This window comes from Ixodes scapularis, unplaced genomic scaffold (assembly GCF_016920785.2).
Source record: "Ixodes scapularis isolate PalLabHiFi unplaced genomic scaffold, ASM1692078v2 PGA_scaffold1__304_contigs__length_218370807, whole genome shotgun sequence".
Classification (NCBI taxonomy): domain Eukaryota; kingdom Metazoa; phylum Arthropoda; class Arachnida; order Ixodida; family Ixodidae; genus Ixodes; species Ixodes scapularis.
Genome location: NW_024609846.1, coordinates 137,174,828 through 137,194,851, shown reverse-complemented (window position 1 = coordinate 137,194,851; position 20,024 = coordinate 137,174,828). Strand labels below are relative to the sequence as shown.

The 20,024-nt window shown below is 43.2% G+C and overlaps 1 pseudogene; it reads left to right on the top strand.

The window, feature by feature from the left end:
- Positions 1 to 15,230, top strand: part of LOC120836247 — a 64,333-nt pseudogene extending 49,103 nt beyond the window's left edge.
- The last annotated feature ends 4,794 nt before the right edge of the window (positions 15,231 to 20,024 follow it).

The window sequence follows — 20,024 nt, the reverse complement described above, 5'->3', positions numbered from 1 at the left end:
GACCACCTAGAACCCGTAGGAGTCTGCGTCGCTCTCAGTCATAGCCTCTTTTATTCTAGAAAGGCTGTCAATTTCAAGACGAAGCTATCGAGCGCGCGGCCGTCGGAAGCAGGCGAGAAGCAGCGCCGAACGGTTACCGATATGGTCGGAGAGCCACCTCTGGGGTAACCTAGAGTTCCTGTATGGGCTCCGTTAGAGCCACTGAATAATCTACGCTTGAGAGTAACGACACTTAGCCATCTTGTGGCTTGAAATCATTGTGGCCCGTTATGTGAAGCTTTATCTGATATCGCAAGAAAGCTTTTCCGCCCTCCAGACATTTCAAAACAGTTCGGGACAGAGCAAAACGATATCACATACGCTTGCTAACACCGCATCTAAAGGTGAGAGAAGTCGTATTTTTGAATAGTGGCGATCGACAGTTTTGTCTGCTCGGCACTAAGCACCAAGATTGCGGCGATTACAACGATACCGGGGAACAGAGTGCCGATAGCCTAAACGTAGCCCCTTTCAGTGGCTCTAGGCTCGGTAAGGGAGACAAAGTGCGCGTTCATCCTCAGCGGGTGGCCGTAGCGCCGGCGTTCCTGCACAGCCAGGAATTCTCCTCTTCTGACTGAACTCGGCGAATAGCGCCGCCGCGCGCGCCGCCGCGCATGGAAAACAGGAAAGTAGGAGAAGGAGGCAAAACCAGTGGAATATACGCCGGGGCGCGTGCAACGTCGGCGAAGCTACCGCACCGGTGGCTTTCCTGATCGGCAAAGGATTTTTGCTCCTTAGATGTTGCATGTTGATAGCGAATAGCAGCGCGGTGGCACGTGGAAAACAGACGTACAACTCTGGCACGATGCGCAAGGTAGCTTATCCTAAGGCACCCTAGACTATCCGGGAAACAACAACAAACCGCGATGGAGAAAAAGAAAAGAGGCTATCGGCGCGTGGAGAAACGTCAGAGGGGCAGTATAAAGTACAATCAAAACAAAACGTTCTCCTTTCTTGAAGGAAGAAAAAAAAAAAGGAAAGCTGAGGCATTGCTTCCCTGAGGCAGCCTCTGCGAGCGCCCTATTCTCTAATCTTCTTTCCCCTTTTAAGCGGCCACGTTGTTTCGCGATTTGACAGGCTTTTTAGAATAAAGGAGGCTATGTCTCAGTACATCACCAGCAATGCGAGACACCTACGATGAACTGAGTGCTTTTCCATTTCTCCCGCAGAGTTTCAAAGCACACTAACACCCTTCCCCCCCCCCCTCAAAAAAAAAAAGTTTCTTTTTTAATTTTTTTTTTTTTTTTTGCCAGGCTCTACATAATTGTGTCAGAAGAATATTTCGCTACAGCGTCTTATAAACTTTTAATAAACTAAAAAAAAAAAAAAAAAAAAAAACGCAACGGCTTGGATTAGGAACCGAAACTGGACTGAGGAGAAAGAAGAAATATAGAAGATGAGAAAGTTACTGGAAGTCACGTGACTGCGCAATTTTTGTTTTTCAATCAACGTATTTGCAGTTTTTTACAAGCCACGAAAATGACTATCATACTTTTGTCTATTTTTAGCATTAAGTGTGTGCCTTGGATGACCCACGTCCTTGATTATATTTGGTGGTTATGTCTAAACCGTAGGAAACGGCCCGTGACCATGGAGGAGAGAGTGAGCACGACTTATACCGGCCAGCTTTTGATCGGCGGGTGCGGGCGGATAGTAAACGAATTTCGAGCCACAGTTTGTGTTCCGGGTAGTCGGGCTCTCATATGTCATGTACATATAAAAACCTTGGCGAGCACAAATACCCTGTCAGTGTCCATTTAAGCTCCGCCAGCAGAGACCGATCGAGCTCCGCAACTTTAGCATAAGGTGATGTTGTAATCACCGACAAGGTGAGAAAGGAAGAAAGGAGCTTCACCTGTCCCGTCTCCAGCTCGAGTTGCCTACCTTCGACAACGCTTCCGTGTCTCGTGCAATTCGAGTGGTTTTGTTACCGGGAGCGCAGTCATTAGCGACGTCTAGACTTCCGCCATGTCTCTCCTGTTCGCGTTTGTTGGAAGCTTTTTTTTTTTTACTTTTTTTTATACAGAAAAGGATGAAAGTTGTATTATGCAATTTTTCAAACCTTCGTCAACTTTAAAAAATTGCGCTCCTAATAAATTTATTTTGCAGTATAGAGAGTTCATGTGACGCGATATTCATACTACCCGTCGGGTTGTATGTGCTACCCACAGTCAACTGCCCTACCGGATGGTTGTCCGAATAAAACTGACTTTGATTTGTTTTGGTCGGAAGTGTAATCGAAACAAACGTGCAGCACCATCTCAGTTCAGTTGGGTGGAATCAGAGTTGGGGCCGCTAACCGCCGTTGGTAGAATGACAGCTGAAGCTGCCCCTGTAACGAGGGTGTTAGTGGCGCCGCTGCTCTCTACGGAGTAGGTGCTGTGGCATCTTTCTTCTTGTGAGGTCTGCGGAGAGAATTCGGCGAACATTGAAGCTGAATATATATGCTGAAAAGAATGCCTGCTCCGAGGAACAAAAGAGGGGGTACTACACACAATTACCCCGAAGCGAGAAACTTTTAATAAAAACCAACTAAAAGTACCCACGCATTTGAAAACAAAAAAAGAAAAAAAGAACGGTAATAGGTTTGGAAGTAAACTGGGAAAGCGATCCCTATGTCCAGAACGACAGACGAGGTCACGTCTGTGGTCGACTCAGCAAAATGAAGCTTTTGAATCACAACGACATTATGAAACATTTGGCGTATTTAAAGAGGCCCCCAAAAATGTTTTTAAGCAATCTCAATGATTTTATATGGCACCTTTAAAGGCTGAGAAAAACATGACAGATCAAACGAAGCCTTAAAGTTCTATGCATTTTCAGTTTATTAACGTAGTCACCGTAATTTTTAGTTTCTCAACAGCAAAATTGTTGATATTGAATTATAAAATAGCGGCTACGCAAGATAATCACATTTTTTGTTCCCACTTCAGACCAAAATTCAGGAACCTACATGCAAGCCGTCGACGAGACTGAACGACATTGATAAAGTATTAAAACAAGTAAGCTGTACATTACTAATATATATATATATATATATATATATATATATATATATATATAAATCAGGTGTTCGGGTTGGCTGGAAACAGGTATGTTATTTCTTTTGACAGGAAGGGTGGTTACAACTTATAAAGGACATATTTCAAGATGCATCACTCGATTTAACCGAAGAAGAGGAAGTGAATCTCCCGGAACCGTTTTTCCTTGAGCATGTTATGGAGCTACTGAACAGCACGCCTTCGTAAGGACAAAAACGTTGAAGAATGCTTCTAACTTCAAAAATAAATGTTGTGGTATCACCACCTTCATCGTGCTATGCAATTTTCTGCGCATCAAGGACGACGACAAAAGGGGAGACCGAGGACACAACAAGGCGCGTTGTGTCCTTGTTCTCCCCTTTTGTCCCCGTCCTTGCTGCGCACAAGATTGCATAATATGTCAAACCAACTCGCCCAAACAACCAGTCTTCTTGACTTCATCGTGCTGGCATTGTTTTTGGATAGATAACAAAAGTATCTTACGAGCCTCTGCCTTGTAAATATATCATATAATATCTGTCATATTTTTACCGATTAAAATTAGAATTCCTTCGTGAATATTTGACACGAAGAAAAATAACCATGAATTTATTATAATGAGACAAATATATAGAAAAGCACGACTGCCTCCCAAGATTTGTAATTTAATGGTAAGCTGCATATTACTTAGTGTTTGTGAAACATAATAGACATGTTGTAACAATTACCTACACATCGTTTTGCTTAATGTATAGTAATAAATGTGACTTACCAGCAGAAATCAAAAAGTAGTGCGTGTTTAGGAGTCGCTTGAAACTAAAGTCTCTTATAGGATTGTTCTATAATTTTAGTAACACTATGCTGACAAACTGGTCCTTCCTAAAATAAAAAAAAGAATGCAAGACAGTATGTCCTTTATCACTTTATCTCATTTAGATTAAAATCCTACCGATGACTGAAACCTGTTCCCGAAATCCGTATTAATAAAAGTAATTTATTTTAGAAGTAACCAAAATCCGTATAAAAATAATGGTGGTGGTGGAACCGCATTATTATAAAAAAAGTCGTTAATATTTCAAAATACTTCAAGAAACCTTAATTTTCAGGGCTACTGTGAACAACTATTTTGGATGGATGCTTCTTCATAAACTAGGTCCAATTGCTTCCCAAAATATATCAAAACTTAGCTTTGAGCTTAATCAAGTGTGGAGAGGCCTCCAGGGAGAGGAGCCGCGATGGAGACATTGCGTGAATGCACTGAACGACCCGTATGACCCCATACTCGGTTATGGGTTGGGAAGACTGTACATTGATAAGTACTTTAATGAAACGGAAAAAGAAGATGTAAGTAACAATGCCCTACTATTTTATATTTTAAATCTTCTTATCACATATGCCGCGAGCTAAAGCTAACCTTTTCTTGAAAGAAAGAAAACCCCCAAAAATTAAGTTTAAACTAAGGCAGTTTAAGGAACACCATATTATAAAACACGTTAAATAATTGCCTACACTGCCACAAATGTGATCTTCCATATATTTTCTAAATTTGCTTTGTGTTATACTATTACTGTACAGACAGACTCGATACTAATTATGAAACATAAGTCCCGTTCTGTGGCAAATAATTTTTATACGGATAAGCCAGCAGTCTTCGAAGAACGCATGATTTATGTTCACAAGTAAACTTGTGTAACAAACATTATAAAAAAAAGCTTCATTTCAAGCCTAAAGTTACTTCTACTTGCAGGTGGAGACGATTGCGAAAAACGTAAGCGAAGCTCTCAAAACCGTCCTTCAAAATATTTCATGGATGGACGATGCTACGAAAGCTAACGCAACAAAAAAGGTGATGTTCTCCAAACAAAGACGCGAATTGTTCGGCATCTCCTCCTAAGTATCATTGGTTTTTACTTTACAGCTTGAAAATATAGTTTTTAAAATAGGATACCCTGGAGAGATAAAAGACAGAGCTCTTTTAAACAAAATGTATGGAGACGTGAGTATAATGACAGTTTTATCTGTACCTGTTCAATGAGCTCTGTGTATTTGTATTTTGAAGGAAAAAAATTACAAAGCAAAGCTTTTGTCGGTGACTTAAGATGATAATGCTAAAAAAACGGCCAGTAAGTCATATTACATTGTTTCACCGACTTTCATGTGATTTATGCAGGTTGAGAACGTAACAGCTGGCGGCTCTTTCCTTAGTACTTACCTGAGCTTCAGGAGGAGCAACGCCAAACATAAATTAAAAAAGATGGGTAGTCTCTTCTTTAAACGTACCTTGGCCTTTGCATCCTATTGCATTGATACCCTTGCCGGCTGGTTCTCGACTGATCCCGTTCTCATGCTCCCAGGGCTTTTTATAGGCACGCTGGGAGCCCCCCCTGGCGGCGCCCCCTCATTGGTCAGTTTTGGGACCATGTGCGTGTGAGTCGTGAGGGGGCGTCGGCAGGGTTGGTGAGAGTTGGGACCCATCGAGCCCATAGGCTTTTATTAACGAAGAGTACAGAAATGGCCGTGGCCAACTGCCACGGCAAAGATCTCCCGTGGCCCCTTGTGATGGCATGGACTACCGCTTGGTTATCACAAAGGATAATGGAGTGGTCAGGGCAGATGAGGGCAGCGAGGGCGAGGGCTGTTCCTTCTCGGAGGTACATGTCTCTGGATGGTTCTGTTAGAATGGCTACGTTGCCTTGCATGGTTGCGAGTCCCAAGCCTGTTGCGCTGGCGTCTGCCGCTATTGCTGTGGTTGGAGAGCGAATCTTCCATGGGGTACGATGGGGTAGTGTGAGCCATACTTGTTGAAGGGTCTCGATGTAGCCTTCGGGGAGTTTTCTTGGGGAGTTTAAGAGCCGAAAAAGTGGGCCCAACATATGGTAATGGCCCCTGTAGACGGAAAAGTAGAACACTAGGTGTCCCACAAAACGTTCCACTGTCTTTAAGGGCAGTGGGGTCTGGAGGAGCTTCAAGATCTTGGCGAGATCCTGTTTTCTTGGGCCGGTGTGCCCGATCATCTCATCTTCTCCTTCTAGGAGGAAGCCCAGAAAAGTAATGCTGCGGACGGGCTGTTGCTTCGTGTCCTTGGGGTTAACTTCAATGCCGCGGGCTTGGAGGTCATGCAGAAAGTCACGAGTGACACGGGCGAGGAAGGCGGGGTCGGGGTGGGCCAACAAAAAATTGTCCAAGTGGCTCCAGGCCCACACCCCGACCGCGCGGAGATGGCGAGTCAACGCCGTTGCCAACTGTTGCATCACAAAGGGTCCCGGCCGAAGGCCAAAGGGAAGGCGGGTGAAACAGTAGTACTCTCGGTCGAGTCTGAACGTGGTGAGCTTCTGCGTTTGTTTGCTCAAAGAAAAATGGTAATATGCCTCGGAAAGGTCTACTTTCGTAAAATACGGTTTCCGGGGCAAGGGGTTCTCTAAGACCGCCACTGGCAAAGGTTTAAGATGAAATTTTGGTGCCTGCATGTGGGGCGTTAGAGCAGACGCGTTAAGAATAAAACGGCTTTCCGTTGCACTCTTAGGTGCAAGTTGTATAGGGCTAAGGTACTTCCCACGGGTGGTTCTCTTGAGGACTCCAGACTGTAACATGGAGTTAACTGCTTGTCTTAAGACAGGAACCTGAGATGGCGGGGGGGGCCGACTGTTGACAACAGAGTTCTTGGTACACTTAAACTGGAGCGCGTTCGGATCGCACGGCGGATAATATCCGAAAGTTGCGCTCACCCTTGGCCAGTTTTAAACGGCCTTGGCGTACAAAAGAGTATGTATACCAAATATATTTTCTCCGAAAAATAAATGCTGAGATGAATGCCGGGCGCGAAAATGCGGTGCTCAGTGCGGGGGTATAAAGAAACAGTAGATTTTGAACGCAAATCGCAGCGGTACGTCCAATAATCGTACTAATATTTAGAAGGCATCTTGAGATCTGGTCTTGTTTCACAATTTGTCATCTAATTTTGTAGGCACTACATTTATCAAGGTTTTGTTTTTTATCAAAAAGAGCTTGTTTTCTTGGGGGCAAAATGCTGTGAAACAAAAAATGACACGGGGAAGATTTTGAATCGTCACCTAAATTGTTTCTTTTAGTATACCTGAATCAGGAATGTATTTTATATACACTAGCTGTCGGATAATAAGTGCCTCACAGATCTATTGTAATTAAGCTAAAGAAATAACTTTTTCAGTTCAATCTCGTTCAAAACTTCTAAAGAAACAACTGGAACGCCTCATATAATTCCCAATGCGTCCGCTCGGTCTTACATAATCTGCAAACATCGTAGCCACGAATCGTCGAACTGCTTTTAATACTCAAGCGCACTCTTTCCCCGAAAACATCAAATGTCGATTAGATATTACACTGCTCCAAGATCTGTGCAGTAGCTTTCTTGGCCTTTAACAAGCTCCCTCTCTGATAACTGACACGAATTTGTCCTTTAACCCTATAATACCCTGACACATAAAAAAAATGGCTTGATGTTAAATAGCTTGTAACCTCCAAGTTGTTGAGGGTGTGACAGAGTATAGCCGCAGCAGTCGTGCCTTCGCCATTTCAAATTGTAAAACAGCAACTTTTAATTGATTAGGTAAAAACAAAATAGCGGGCAAAAAATTAAAATACTTAAAATCGTTCACGATTTAATTCGCGACTTGAATCAAAGCAATTTTTAATCTGATTATTTAAATTAAACATTTACCGCAAAAAACCCCGAAAATACTTCTTTTTTTTTTCCAGTTATGGTTGTGTATCATTTGATGTTCTTCAAATGCATTTCTTTTGTATGTATTCGAATCAAAGATTAAAAAAAAGGTATGTCAGGCTGAAAATGTGCAAAATCCGGTGATCGTCTGAGCGAATTGGGGCGTTCAGCTTTCTTTCAGTCTTACACTTCGTTCGTCAGTTACGTGGCATCCTTATACAAGCCAATAAAGATGAAAAATATAAACCAAACAAAAAATTCGAACTTGCTATAAAATCAAGTTGTTTTCTTGTAGTACGGCTAGGTCAAAACGTTTGTAATTATACTGTACTTTAGGTTACTTTCACCCTTTCGTCCTCATTGTTGTTAGTGAACGAACAGATTGATCAACCAATCCGTCGTGTTTATAAATATACCTACAGTGATAAACATTCACTAATTTCTAGGCATAGTGATTCTTTCTAATTCAATCTATCCGATTTACCTGATTCTATAAAAATATATAATATTTTTTTTTATCCTTTCACGGCATGAAGCGCGTGCAGGAGGCTGGGGTTTGAAAGACTCTCCGTGCCGCACTTATTTTGTCAGTGAATACAGGTGATGAATAAAAGGCGTCTATGAATAATTTGAACTCTGAGAATGCAACTAGAATTAAGAGGTTGGCTGGAACTAGGGAGGGGTTATCTTACGATGGGTATTTATATTAGGGATGTGGCCGTACGCAATGAGAAAACACCTGGGCGGTGGTACGAACCCCAAGATCATGCGCGAAAAGCGCCCTTCAATAGGTAGCTTTCGCGAAGTGAAGTGCACTAATTTTTCAGGTCTCGTATATTTGAGATCTAGCCTTGTGATAAGGGACGTAATTGATTTTTGAACTTTTATCAGTTCATTTATATTCCGCTGTGCTAGCTCCTTGCCCGAGTAAGGCATCAGATTCATAGTAGAAAATATGTCTCCAGGGTGAGCTGTCTACCGTCAATAGCGCTTCGAGTCCTGGATTAAATAATCTCCTCAAAAATGTTCTACTACAGGTTTCGCAAAAACTTTGTTTGGGTTGCTTTATATTTTTGACAAGTTACTAACGTCCGTGGCAGATTTTGAGTTTTCATTTGTTTTAGTATAGATTCTAATATCTAGCATATTTAATTGTGACATATGATATGGAATAAAAATCAGGTTTTTCGGATGTTCTAAGCTACGGTTCTGCTTCTGTTGACAACGAAACAATAAGACGGAAAATGGTACATGCTAAAGTCGTGACATTGCAATTTTCTTAAAGTAAATTTTCTCGTATGGTTCGTTCGCATGGTTCGGGCATAATTTTATTGCTGAATAAAAATAAAAAAGGACGTTTAAAATTTTTTGTAATGCCGATTTAGAGCGCAGCTCCTGAGGAGGAAGGGATGAAGGGTACGAACGAGAGGGAAGAGTAAGGAGGAGAATTTACCGTAAAATTGTGGGACGATTTCCCGGTAAATTCCCCCGCTAAATTTAGCGGGAAAATTTCCCCGACAAGTTTGGTGGAAACATTTCCCCGCTAAGCTTAGCGGGAACAATTTGGCGCTACATTTGGCGGGAAAAGTTTCCTGCTAAATTTAGCGGAAAAATGTTCCGCCAAATTTTGGCGCCGTGAGACGTCACGAGGGTGACGCCACATGTGACGTCATTATGGGAAACGTACGTCCCATAATGCAACGCGCGGTTACGCAGACGGCGACGCCGCTCAAGCCGGAAGCGGGCGCCTAAGTGCTGCGCTCTAATAAGAAAACAAGAACGAAATAAGGTTAAAAAAAAATTGTATGGCAAGTCGCAGGCAATTCTGTTGCTTAGGTGAAACGTTCTAGCTTTACAAACGTTGAGCGATACTCTGAGTTTCCAGACGCCAGACGCCTACACTGACGGCGCTCATCATCAGATGGTTTAACGCGTACAACATGTACACTTGGTAGTTGTTCCTAGTAGGAAGCGATACGAACGCTGATCGGGCTGATAAACCCGGCGATCTTCCAGAGCCTTCCGTACTCTCGAGCTCCTCTCCCTCCCGGCGCCCAGGAGGTCGAGCTCCTCTTCGCCTACCTCACTCCTCCTGGTCACGTGACCTCCCCGTTAACCAATCAGCTTGAAACAGCTCACTCATTCTGTCCCAAGCGTTAACCAATCAGCGCCGAGCCTAGCGGCCACGCTTTCATCCAGGCTGCACTTTTTTCTGGGCTTCACGAGATGCCGAACATCTAGCCAAAAAAGGTTTCACATTAAAAACACACTTATCTTTTTGATAGGACAGCGCTAGCAGCATATTGTTTATTTAATCATTTTTTATTTAGTGCAGACGCTTTCTTGCCGCGCGTGAAGAGATGCCGACTCACACTTGTGAACGATCGTTGCTCGTGCATCCTCGAAAGCTGCAGTGGCGTGATATGTTGGATGCAAGCATTACATGGGCGCCTGTTATGGGCGCGCTCGCGCCCCCTCGCTGAGGGAAACAAGCCTCTAGACAATACTTTTGACTAGATTTTGAAGCGCTTAAATCACTTGAAAAAGTGACATATCATCTAACTTCCTAAAGGTGTTTTTCCATAGGTGCTTTGCAATCCCAAGGAGCAGGAGTAGTTATTACTTTCCACTGCAGCGTGTTATTTTTCCTGCTCTAAGGTCAAGAAGTAGACGATTGGAATTTGGCCGTCAGGATATGCATTGCGGTTCCCGAACTAAATTTATGGCTATATATGCAGAAAACACATCTTATATTAAATTTTGTATAAGTCTGCACCATGTTTACTGCAATATAGGGATCTCCACTCTCGCGAAAAACACAGTGTTATTATGTAATTAGGGAAAAAGGGAAAAAGAGGCAGGCCCTTTACGGAGCCACTTTATTAAATAACAAATTTGATTTATGTTCGTGTTATTTAAATTACACTATAAAGACATAATTAAATTAGGAGTGGCAAAAAGGAACGTATAATAAGTTAAAACTACCTTACAAATCGATCACCTAAAGGAATGATGATGGATCTTCCGCTGGGCGGTAATATTAAATTTACTATATATGATAATAAATATAATAAGCAAAGTTAGTAGTATGTCCCTACCTAAAATATAAAAGGCTGCAAGAACATTATACTAACATTTCCGCGCACCGCTGAACTGTCCAGTCACGTTTGATAATATAATAAAACTAATTTAATGGCTCGTTTTAAAGGGCAACTCCGGCCAAAACTCAAAATGAATTAAATTACTGGTATTGCTTTAGTGACACAAAATACGACCTCAGCCAAAATTTCACGTCCGTGGGACGCCGCATTCTCAACTAATGCCGATAATAAAAATGCGACCAGCCGCGAGCCGCTGCTCCTTGGCCAACACCACCTAGACAGAAGGCCTCCGCATGGTTTCCTCTTCTATGAAACGTCATCACAGCCGGATCGCGCTCGGTCGGCTATTGGACCCGAGCCCGACCTTCGACGCGCTGATTGGCCATGAGCCGCAGCCGAACACTGACGCAGCACTCGTGCCCAATCTCTCGCCTCGATCGATCTGACTATGATGACGCGTGTGGAGGCCTTCTGTCCAGGTGGTGTTGCCTTGGCGGGCGGCCAGCGGGTTGCCGATCGCTAAAGCAACATTGGGCCGTGATGTCAACATCGTTCTCTTTTTTTCCTCCGTTCCGGACGGGCGCACGGCACTGCCGTCGCGCGCGCTTCTTTGTGCCGCTACCACCGCTACTTCGGCTTGTGATTGCGTGTTTAGCCGTTGCTTTTACCTGTAGCCCGTGTAGCTTCAGTATAGCCTTTTGTTTATTTGCTTGTGAGGACTCCAAGATTCGTTTCAGCGGGCAACTCGGTGCTCCCAAGACTGCCGAGCTGTTCCCCGAAAGATGCCGAGTACAACTTGTAGCGCTGTGGGCTGCTCAAACAACCCGCTGCGCAACCCGGAGGTGCTTTTTCACAAGTTTCCAACGGACCGGAAATTGGAGGAGGTGTGGGTGAACGCTGTTTGACGAGTGGACTTTGGAAAGCCTTGGACGCCGATTCCCAGATCGAAGCTCTGCTCCGATCATTTTTCGCCGGAGAGTTACGAACGAAACCTACAGGTGTTGGTTGCTTGTGGCTTGTCAGCGAAGGGGTCGAGGCTTAAAAAGGATGCCGTACCGTCGCTCTTTTCCCACCGTACATGTACAGAAAAGGTAAACATGATAAAAGTATCCAGATCAATAAATAAAACCGTCATTGTGAAGTGCAGTGTTGAAGATTGAGCATTCACGCTCCATTGAATGTCTGTTGAATGGGGAATGGTGGGCATGTAGAGTACAACCACTAACTAGCTCCAATCACTGAAGTTTATAATGAAAAGGAAAACAATGTTCTGCTTTGCGTCACTGCTTGTTTACTATGCAATCTCGTGCGTAGTATTCAGGTCCGTAACGATACTAGCGAACAGCCGGCGCGTGATGCTCATGCGATATAAACATTCGCCTCCCAATCGTTCGAACCCGTTACGCAGCGGTATTAACATTGCGCTTGTGAATACCACAAGGGACTCTAAAAAAACCTCGAAAGTTCGGATTTGTAAGTTACAACTCTCTAATTTACCCGAGTTCGGCTGGAGGTAAATATAATATTTAAAAATGCAAAAAAAAAAAACAAAAAAAAAAACAAAAAAAACACTTGCCTTAGTCAAAAGTTACGAAGGAAAACTTAAAATCCTATGTATTCCAATAATGTAATGCTCTCACGAGGGCCTTTAAGGGTATATGAATAAATGAATAAAAAGAATTGTTGTGGGTGGGGGTGGGAATGCGGAAGGGAAAGAAAGTGTTCTCACCTTGCTAACTTTCTCTGTTTTCCTTTATCACCCACGCAAACTTTTGCTAGCTTTGAGAAGAAAATGACTGCCCAAAAGAACTTTTTTTTTTTAGTGCGGCAAGTTTTTTTTTTTTTTTTTTACAAAGATTCACTACCTGGACGAATTTATGTGGTGAATTAGTGTCGTAGCTTACACATTTGGCTTTTACGCGCCTGAGGAAAAGAGAACGAAAAAACAGACGTCTACAGCTTAGCACACGTCTCTTCGGGCGTCGCGGCCCGCGCCGGAGAGCCTCAAAGCTTCGTGTCTGGGACTGACCCGCAGCGCGAAAGCGAGAGGGCTCCCAGTACTGTACGTCACTGGCAGCGCGGCGTAGAGCAACGCCGCTCCATCCACGGAACCCCGATGACAATTTAGGCCTAGCGACGAGCGCGGGAGACCGCACGCATGCCGACAGCTGCCGAGTACGGCACCGAACGAGTTCACTAGTTTTCCAGTCGCTAGCTTTGGGTATACAAGCAACGAATACGGCACGGCATAGCGCACGCGCGGCGGCGGCCGCCGTGTACGGCACGAAACGATTTGACGGGTTTTCCAGTCGCTAGCTTTTGGGTATACGCACTAACTCTTGCTACATATGCTGGATAACTACCACGTATACAGAATGAAAACAAAATCAGCTACCTTCTATCTTTAGACGGCTAGCGCAACAGAGGTAGGTGCCGCTTGGCCTGCGTACTCGTTGAACAAGAACGATCTTGACGTCACGTCCACATAGCGGCTGATTTCCAGTGTTGCCGGAACCTCGAGCGGCTAGTTTCGGTTTTGTCGGCCGCGCCCCAAACTAAACTTTGAGACGTCGATATCTTTAAAACTACGCACAATAACGAGAAAAAAAAATACACCTTGCAATTCAGGGGCGCTGACTGCACTAAAAACAGCCATAATCCCAAAATCGAAAGTATGGACCGGAGTTGCCCTTTATGATTTTTAGGCTCCAGCTAAAGACGAACACATTTTGCCGAGTTTGCCATAAACATCTAAAATTGTGGCTTCACTGCAGCCAATCGTGTTATCGTATATTGTTATTTTATTGTTTTATTTTAGGACACCGTGACTGACTGAACGAGGCAAATATTTTTCTGCGGGGGCTACGGATTGAGCACTGTTGTACTTAATATAGCGAGATTAATGACCGCTTAAATATAAACTTGCGCAAAATCAAGTAGTTATAATGTGACATTTTCAGTGTTGCGTGATGCTAAAATGAATGCATTAAAGAATAAGTGCATTACGGGTATTATTCACTGCGGGCAGGACAATTTTGTAGGGTGCAAAGTGGAAGACCGTAGTAAATATTAAATCAGATTTGATTCTAATTAAGCGATTAGGTCGTATCATAAAAAGAATATATATATATATATATATTCAATAACTGACTTGGAAAATACCCTCTGCGCGCATTTCCAAAACCCATCGGGTGTTTACCAATACTATATTGCTGTTCTTCAGGCCTTTCTTACTGCCTTAAAGCTGTTGAACCTTGAGCACGGGGGTTTCTCGGATTTGTTTTAGCTACACTCTCACGACACTATGTATATGCTCTTGACAGGTAGTGTTTGGCACATCATGAAATTGACATAAAAGTTACTAATTAACGTTTATATTGGTTAATGCACAGTGAGCGACGAAGTGCTTGAACAATTTATTTGCTTTACTGGCTTAGAAATTCTAATTTGTTTGGCCTTAGGTCAGAGCGCAGCGAAATGCAAAAAGCTACGCGTCGTCTTTCTTGCATGCACGACGGAGACATGTGCACCCAAAAACGACGCGACTTTGCGTTCTTGGAGATGCCTGATTTGACCATCGCCTTGTAGTATTTGTTGGACACGTTGTAGTGCTTAAAGAAAGTGCCGCTCCAGTTCGATACCATGGCTGGGTGTGGTGAGCAATGGTACTGATATGGATTCCCATGTTGACTTTTATATTTTTTTCTCTAGATGGCCGCATGACTTGACCAAAGTAAACGCGGAATACTCCCCGCTAGAGAACTCAGTTGGTAAGGTATTTCGTTGCATTTTAATGGTGGAGGCAAATGATATTAATAAATTGTTGCTTTTCCTCTGCTAGTATTGGCGGCAGTAATTTTGCAATACCCGTTTTACTCGTTTGGACTTCCATCGTGAGTTTGGATTAAGATGTTTTCAGAAAGTGAATCTGGCCTGTTTTCTCTCAAACTAATGAACGTGCGTGGGGTATATTTATTCTTACCACCAACGGCTGCAGGTCAGTAAAAATGGGAACACTGGGATGGATATTAGGACACGAACTGAACCATGCATTTTATGGTCCAGGTATGTAAAGTAGAATAAGTATTTTGTTTTTATTCAACTAACATTATGATTGTTATCTAGGAAGTTACTATGACGAATATGGAAACCAGCGCGACTGGTGGTCTGAGCACGCGAGGAAACATTTTAAGGAACGCGGGGACTGTGTCAGGGGCCTGTATAAAGATCAGATAGAAGAAGGAACCTGCATGAAGGTATGTAAAGTTTGCTTAAATGCTTGTTTACTTGGGCCTACAATATCTGAATATGCATGAATTTCCAACAGATCAATGAAAACCAAACGCTTAACGAAAATATTGCCGATATTAAGGGTTTGGAAACTGCATTTGAGGTACGTATGAGGGGTAAGGAAATATTGTGCAAATATGGAATCTGTAGATTATTTCAGTTGTAAAAACGTAATACAGATATAACAGCTATTTGTTTTCGCAGGCGCATCGGCGACTATTGCTGCAATTTCCTGAAGAACCGCAGCGACTTCCATGCCTAAATGTGTCCAACCCTGACAAGTTAATTGTTTTTCATCTCACTGGCATATGTGAGCCAATTATATATACGTATATTGAATATTTACTCAAAAACCAAAAAAGTATGATGAAACCTTAATATTCGCTAAAAGGTTATGCATGATTTGTACAGCTATTTGAGCTTGTAATCCAGTTCGTAACGCTTGAGCATTGCATACAATATGTATCTTTTTTCTTTTTCTGCCGTGACAAGTTCAAAAGGGGGGGGGGGGGGGGGGGAGGCATTTATAGGAATTTAACATAATAAAGGGGTGGTTTTCAAAAGCGACGGGAGACTAAATATTACGAAATGTGTCTCTAACAGTGTGTTTTTCTACTTGTAGTTTCCTGGGGTTCATCTAAATTGACTGGCAGGGAGCCTTTGCTTAGCAGTTCAATTGTGACACCGCCTTTTTGCTACTTGATATTCGAACCATCTGTACTGATGTTTCTTTTACGAGTTCTCACTTGAGACATGATGTCCGTCGTTGAGGTGTTATTTATCAGAAGTTCTGAAACCCGCTCTAAAATTTATATTTGCTACTACAGCAGTAAAAAAAAACAGATCAGTTTTGTGTTTTGTGGAAAGCCCTGTTTACATGTTCCTTCCCAATGCTGCAGTAAAGGCGCGAAAAATCAGGGTGATTAGAATGCTATTAACGACAATCAAGTAAATAATCGACAGAAAAATATCTCTACAATATATTTTCTTATGCAGAACGCTATATTACGTGATGTGAAGTTTCATAAAAAAATTGTGTGCGGGGTATCAGGTGCTTCATTAAATGAAGTTAAACCTTTATTTTCTCTAGCAGTAGGAGGCAAAAACAAAGTCACCCTAGTGACTTGACAATGTCTGTGCCCACCTACAGCTGCCTAATAGGGCAACGCAAGCAAACACCGTATAAATATAACATATACGTAATTAATTACAACAATAAACGCATTAGACCTCAAAAATAAATTCCAGGAAGTACAACAAACACTAATATTCCGAGTTTGGACATAAAAGAGAAAAAACGAACACTAAAACGCTTATGTGGAATAAGCATTAAAAATATACAAAAGTGAAAGCACGGAAGACTCCAAATAAACTTTAAAAAAATAAAAAAAATAATAAAAAAGTACGGTAGAGTTTAGATTATGAATAAATAAATATAGTATAATAAGACAATAGTAATTTAATATATTAAGACAAATATATAAGACAGATATTCAATATATTCAGGCAAATAGAAAGATAATAGTAATTCATATATTGAAAGCAACGCGACCAAGTGATTTTTTTGGAAATTCATTCTGGTATTATCTTATGCCCAATTAGTTGTTTAGTAAGACTGGAAGGTTATACATAATAGATGAGTTACCATAAAATAAATCTACAGAACGGGATGTTCCACCTTTCGGTGTATGTTCTCTTATAGTGTGGAGACTTTCCTTTCAGTTTTAGAAAATGAATTACATTTACTTTATTAGCAGTATCGCAAATGCTTTTCTTTTTTCTCTCGACAAGTAGCGCCATCTGAAACGTTCTTCAGTGTAAATATTTAATATTTGCCAATAGTTTTAAATTCGTTCCAGCTGGAAGGGCTACTCGGTTTCTAGTTAGGAAAGGTTGTGGGAGCAACAAAATTTTAAGTAGGTCAAGCGTGCAAAAAGTTTAAGCAAAACTGAGCAGTGCATCCGCGCGAGCTCAATTAGAACAAAGTGGCAGAAAATGTGAATGAATATATTAGCGCTAGACATGCGAAACACCGATTTCAGTCGGGCTATTACAAACTATTAACCAGAAAGTATTTTATTCTTACGAGGTGCTCAACCTCCACGAAAATTTAGACCTTAGGTCATTTCTTGGCCATGGAAACACAGCCTTTTGTTTATAAATCTTACACGACGAAAACGTTTCATCAGTCTTTAACCAGGACTATCAATTATTTTAAGCCTATTGATATTTTTATTTATGAAATATGTTCAATTTACCACTACAACCTTTTCAATTCGCGGCGACCGTGACTGCCCTTCTTTCTGGTTGTTGCTAGCTCTAACAAAAGTCTGGTTCGTGCATGACATGAGAACGTGACTTCCAAAACATCAATGCCCACGAAATTCGCCAAAAACGTATATCGAAAATCAGTGAACTCTGTGCACTAGCTTGCAACATTTTCAGCGATATTTTACAACGGCGACAACACCTTTGATGTTTATTCGTAATGACGCGTTTACACTTGTGGATTCGCGGGCGGAATCCCCGCATAGGCGGAAAGTGGATTTCATAGCCGGGTGGCGAAACCGATTCGTCGCTGGCGGTAAATCTGGATACGGGTTCCGGACTGATCCAGATTTTCCGCCAGCGACGGGTCCATTTCGCCCCCCGGCTCCAAAATCCACTTTGCGCCTGCGTGGAACCTCCCGCGAATCCGCAAGTGTGAATGCACCATTAAGGATCGCTCACACAATAGCGGCCCCATTGGGTCGTTGTAAGAGTTGCCATAGCAACAACAGTTCAACGCAAGCAGTCTTAACGCAGTCAAACGCAGACGAACGCATCTGTGTGAACGAGCCCTTAAAGTGAGGTGTAGATGAGCACCAGACAGAAAAGGTTTTTGAAGTTTCTGAGGCTGTAGCAACTCGTCCCCGCGGCGCTTGTGGTTAAAGCAGCAGTTTAAGTCGTGACCCGATCTGATGATGACAGGATTACCGGACATGTTCAGAAATGCCGGCTCATTAGAGCAAGGCTTGAGCCATTTCCAGGCCAGCCACAAGCCAACACCCCCTATACACTGTTTTTAGTTACGCCCAGGCGCTGTCAAAGCCAAGGAGGCGCAAACACGCCTGCACATATATTATAAACCCAAAGTAACGCGTCGCACTCTTTGCTCTTGGTTGAATTAGTCGGCGTATAACCATGCAAAGAAAGACGGCAAACGGCGCGACATTGTGCTTTCGGCGTGGCTTCACTGGCCGGCTGCGTTCAGACCTAAAGGGAAAAAAGGTTTAGAATAATGACGAACCGTGCAGTAGCTCTTCAACGAATCTCGGTTACATCGAGCCCGGACACACGCTGGCCACGAGTGTTGCATCAGCCTTGGGTTAGGGACTAGTGTTCGAAAAATGCATCGAAGAACGTGCGGCGTAGGGCTGAGGTTCGATTGCCGAGTTGGCGCCCTTCGGGTGCGATGTCGTTCTGTGGAGGTCGGAGGCTGTTCACAGGCTTTGATTATTCTATTCAGAATACCAGCTCGTCCCTCGCCCTCTCGCGGACGAACGAAGAATCATAGAAGCGGGGACGGTGGCAAAGACGGTAACAGAGATTGTATGCTTCGATGCTGCTGTTGCCCCATACTACTGGTCGGGGTGTTCGTGCGTCACGTATAGTTCTAACAAAAAAAAGCGAGTGTGTAAAAATAGAAATTGTTTTGTTCCGCACGCGACTTTTCAAAATCAACATGTTCAATTTCTTGACGCACGTCAACATTTCTGTGACTTGTGATATGCCCCTGTCCTGGCCGTTTGGTACTTCGACGCGGATAAATTAATTTTAGCACACTGACCAGCGTCAGCGAGCGAGCGTACGGAAAATCCTGGGGAATCTATCTTGCGACTACGTTGGAGTTGCGAATACTTTACTTCACCTTAGGTTCGAGCACAGCCGACCTTACGAGCCAAGCGGCCAATAAGGAAAAGCACAAAACAGAACGTCATGTCATGTGTCGTCTTTCTGATCGTGGTCCTTCGCTGGCTCACCCACTTGAGCGCATAGAGTGCGCCGTGACTTTGGGTTTATGGTCTGTCTTTCTGTGTGCCTTCGTTTGTGCGTCTTCTTTGATTCGACTGCAGCAGCTAAAAAGGTCCTTGAATTTAAACAAACAGTAAAAGTTGTAATGTGGATAGCTTAAAAATGTTGAGCCCGAAGTTTTCTTTCGATTTGATTTGTAGGAGCTTCGTAGTAGCCAAGAGAAATTTCGACGTAGACCAGCCCGTTGCGGCACACCGGGGGTAGGAAAACGCGAGAACGGAGGGGAAGACAAGCCAAAGTGACGTCTTCAGCAGAGCTCCCATGCTCGCGACTATATGCTGGCTCGAGGATGCCGTCGATGACGTCAGGACGCTGTTACGTTTCTTTGTTAAGGGGATTAAATGTAGCGAGTTCGTTAAGAAGGAAGGGTCTATGTACAACATTTACATGTTCGTTTCAGTTGCTGCCGGAGTCACCATCGATTCCTCCGTTCTCGTCGTCGTCTATAGTACGATCTCTGGTTACTACTTCTTCTTCTTTTTGCAATAATTATTCAACAAACTCCCCCGAAAATGAGCGAACGCTCATTCTTACAGTTTCAGGGGATATAATAACTGTATCGGCTGGCAAAGTTCACGACCACAGGGTGAAATTATTCTGCAAGACCGAACCTTGCCGTCCCTTCCTGGGAATAGAGAGTTTTAGAATAGGGGTCCCCAAAGCTTGGGGGCCCCAAAGAAATAGGGGCTCACCACTGCGCATGCGCAGAACCCAAAATCCGTTTGGGCCTTTGGGTTGGCGCTTGGGGCCGGGTTGCGTCGGCAAACATGGCGGCGCCCTTTCTGCTCGCTTTGGAGCAAA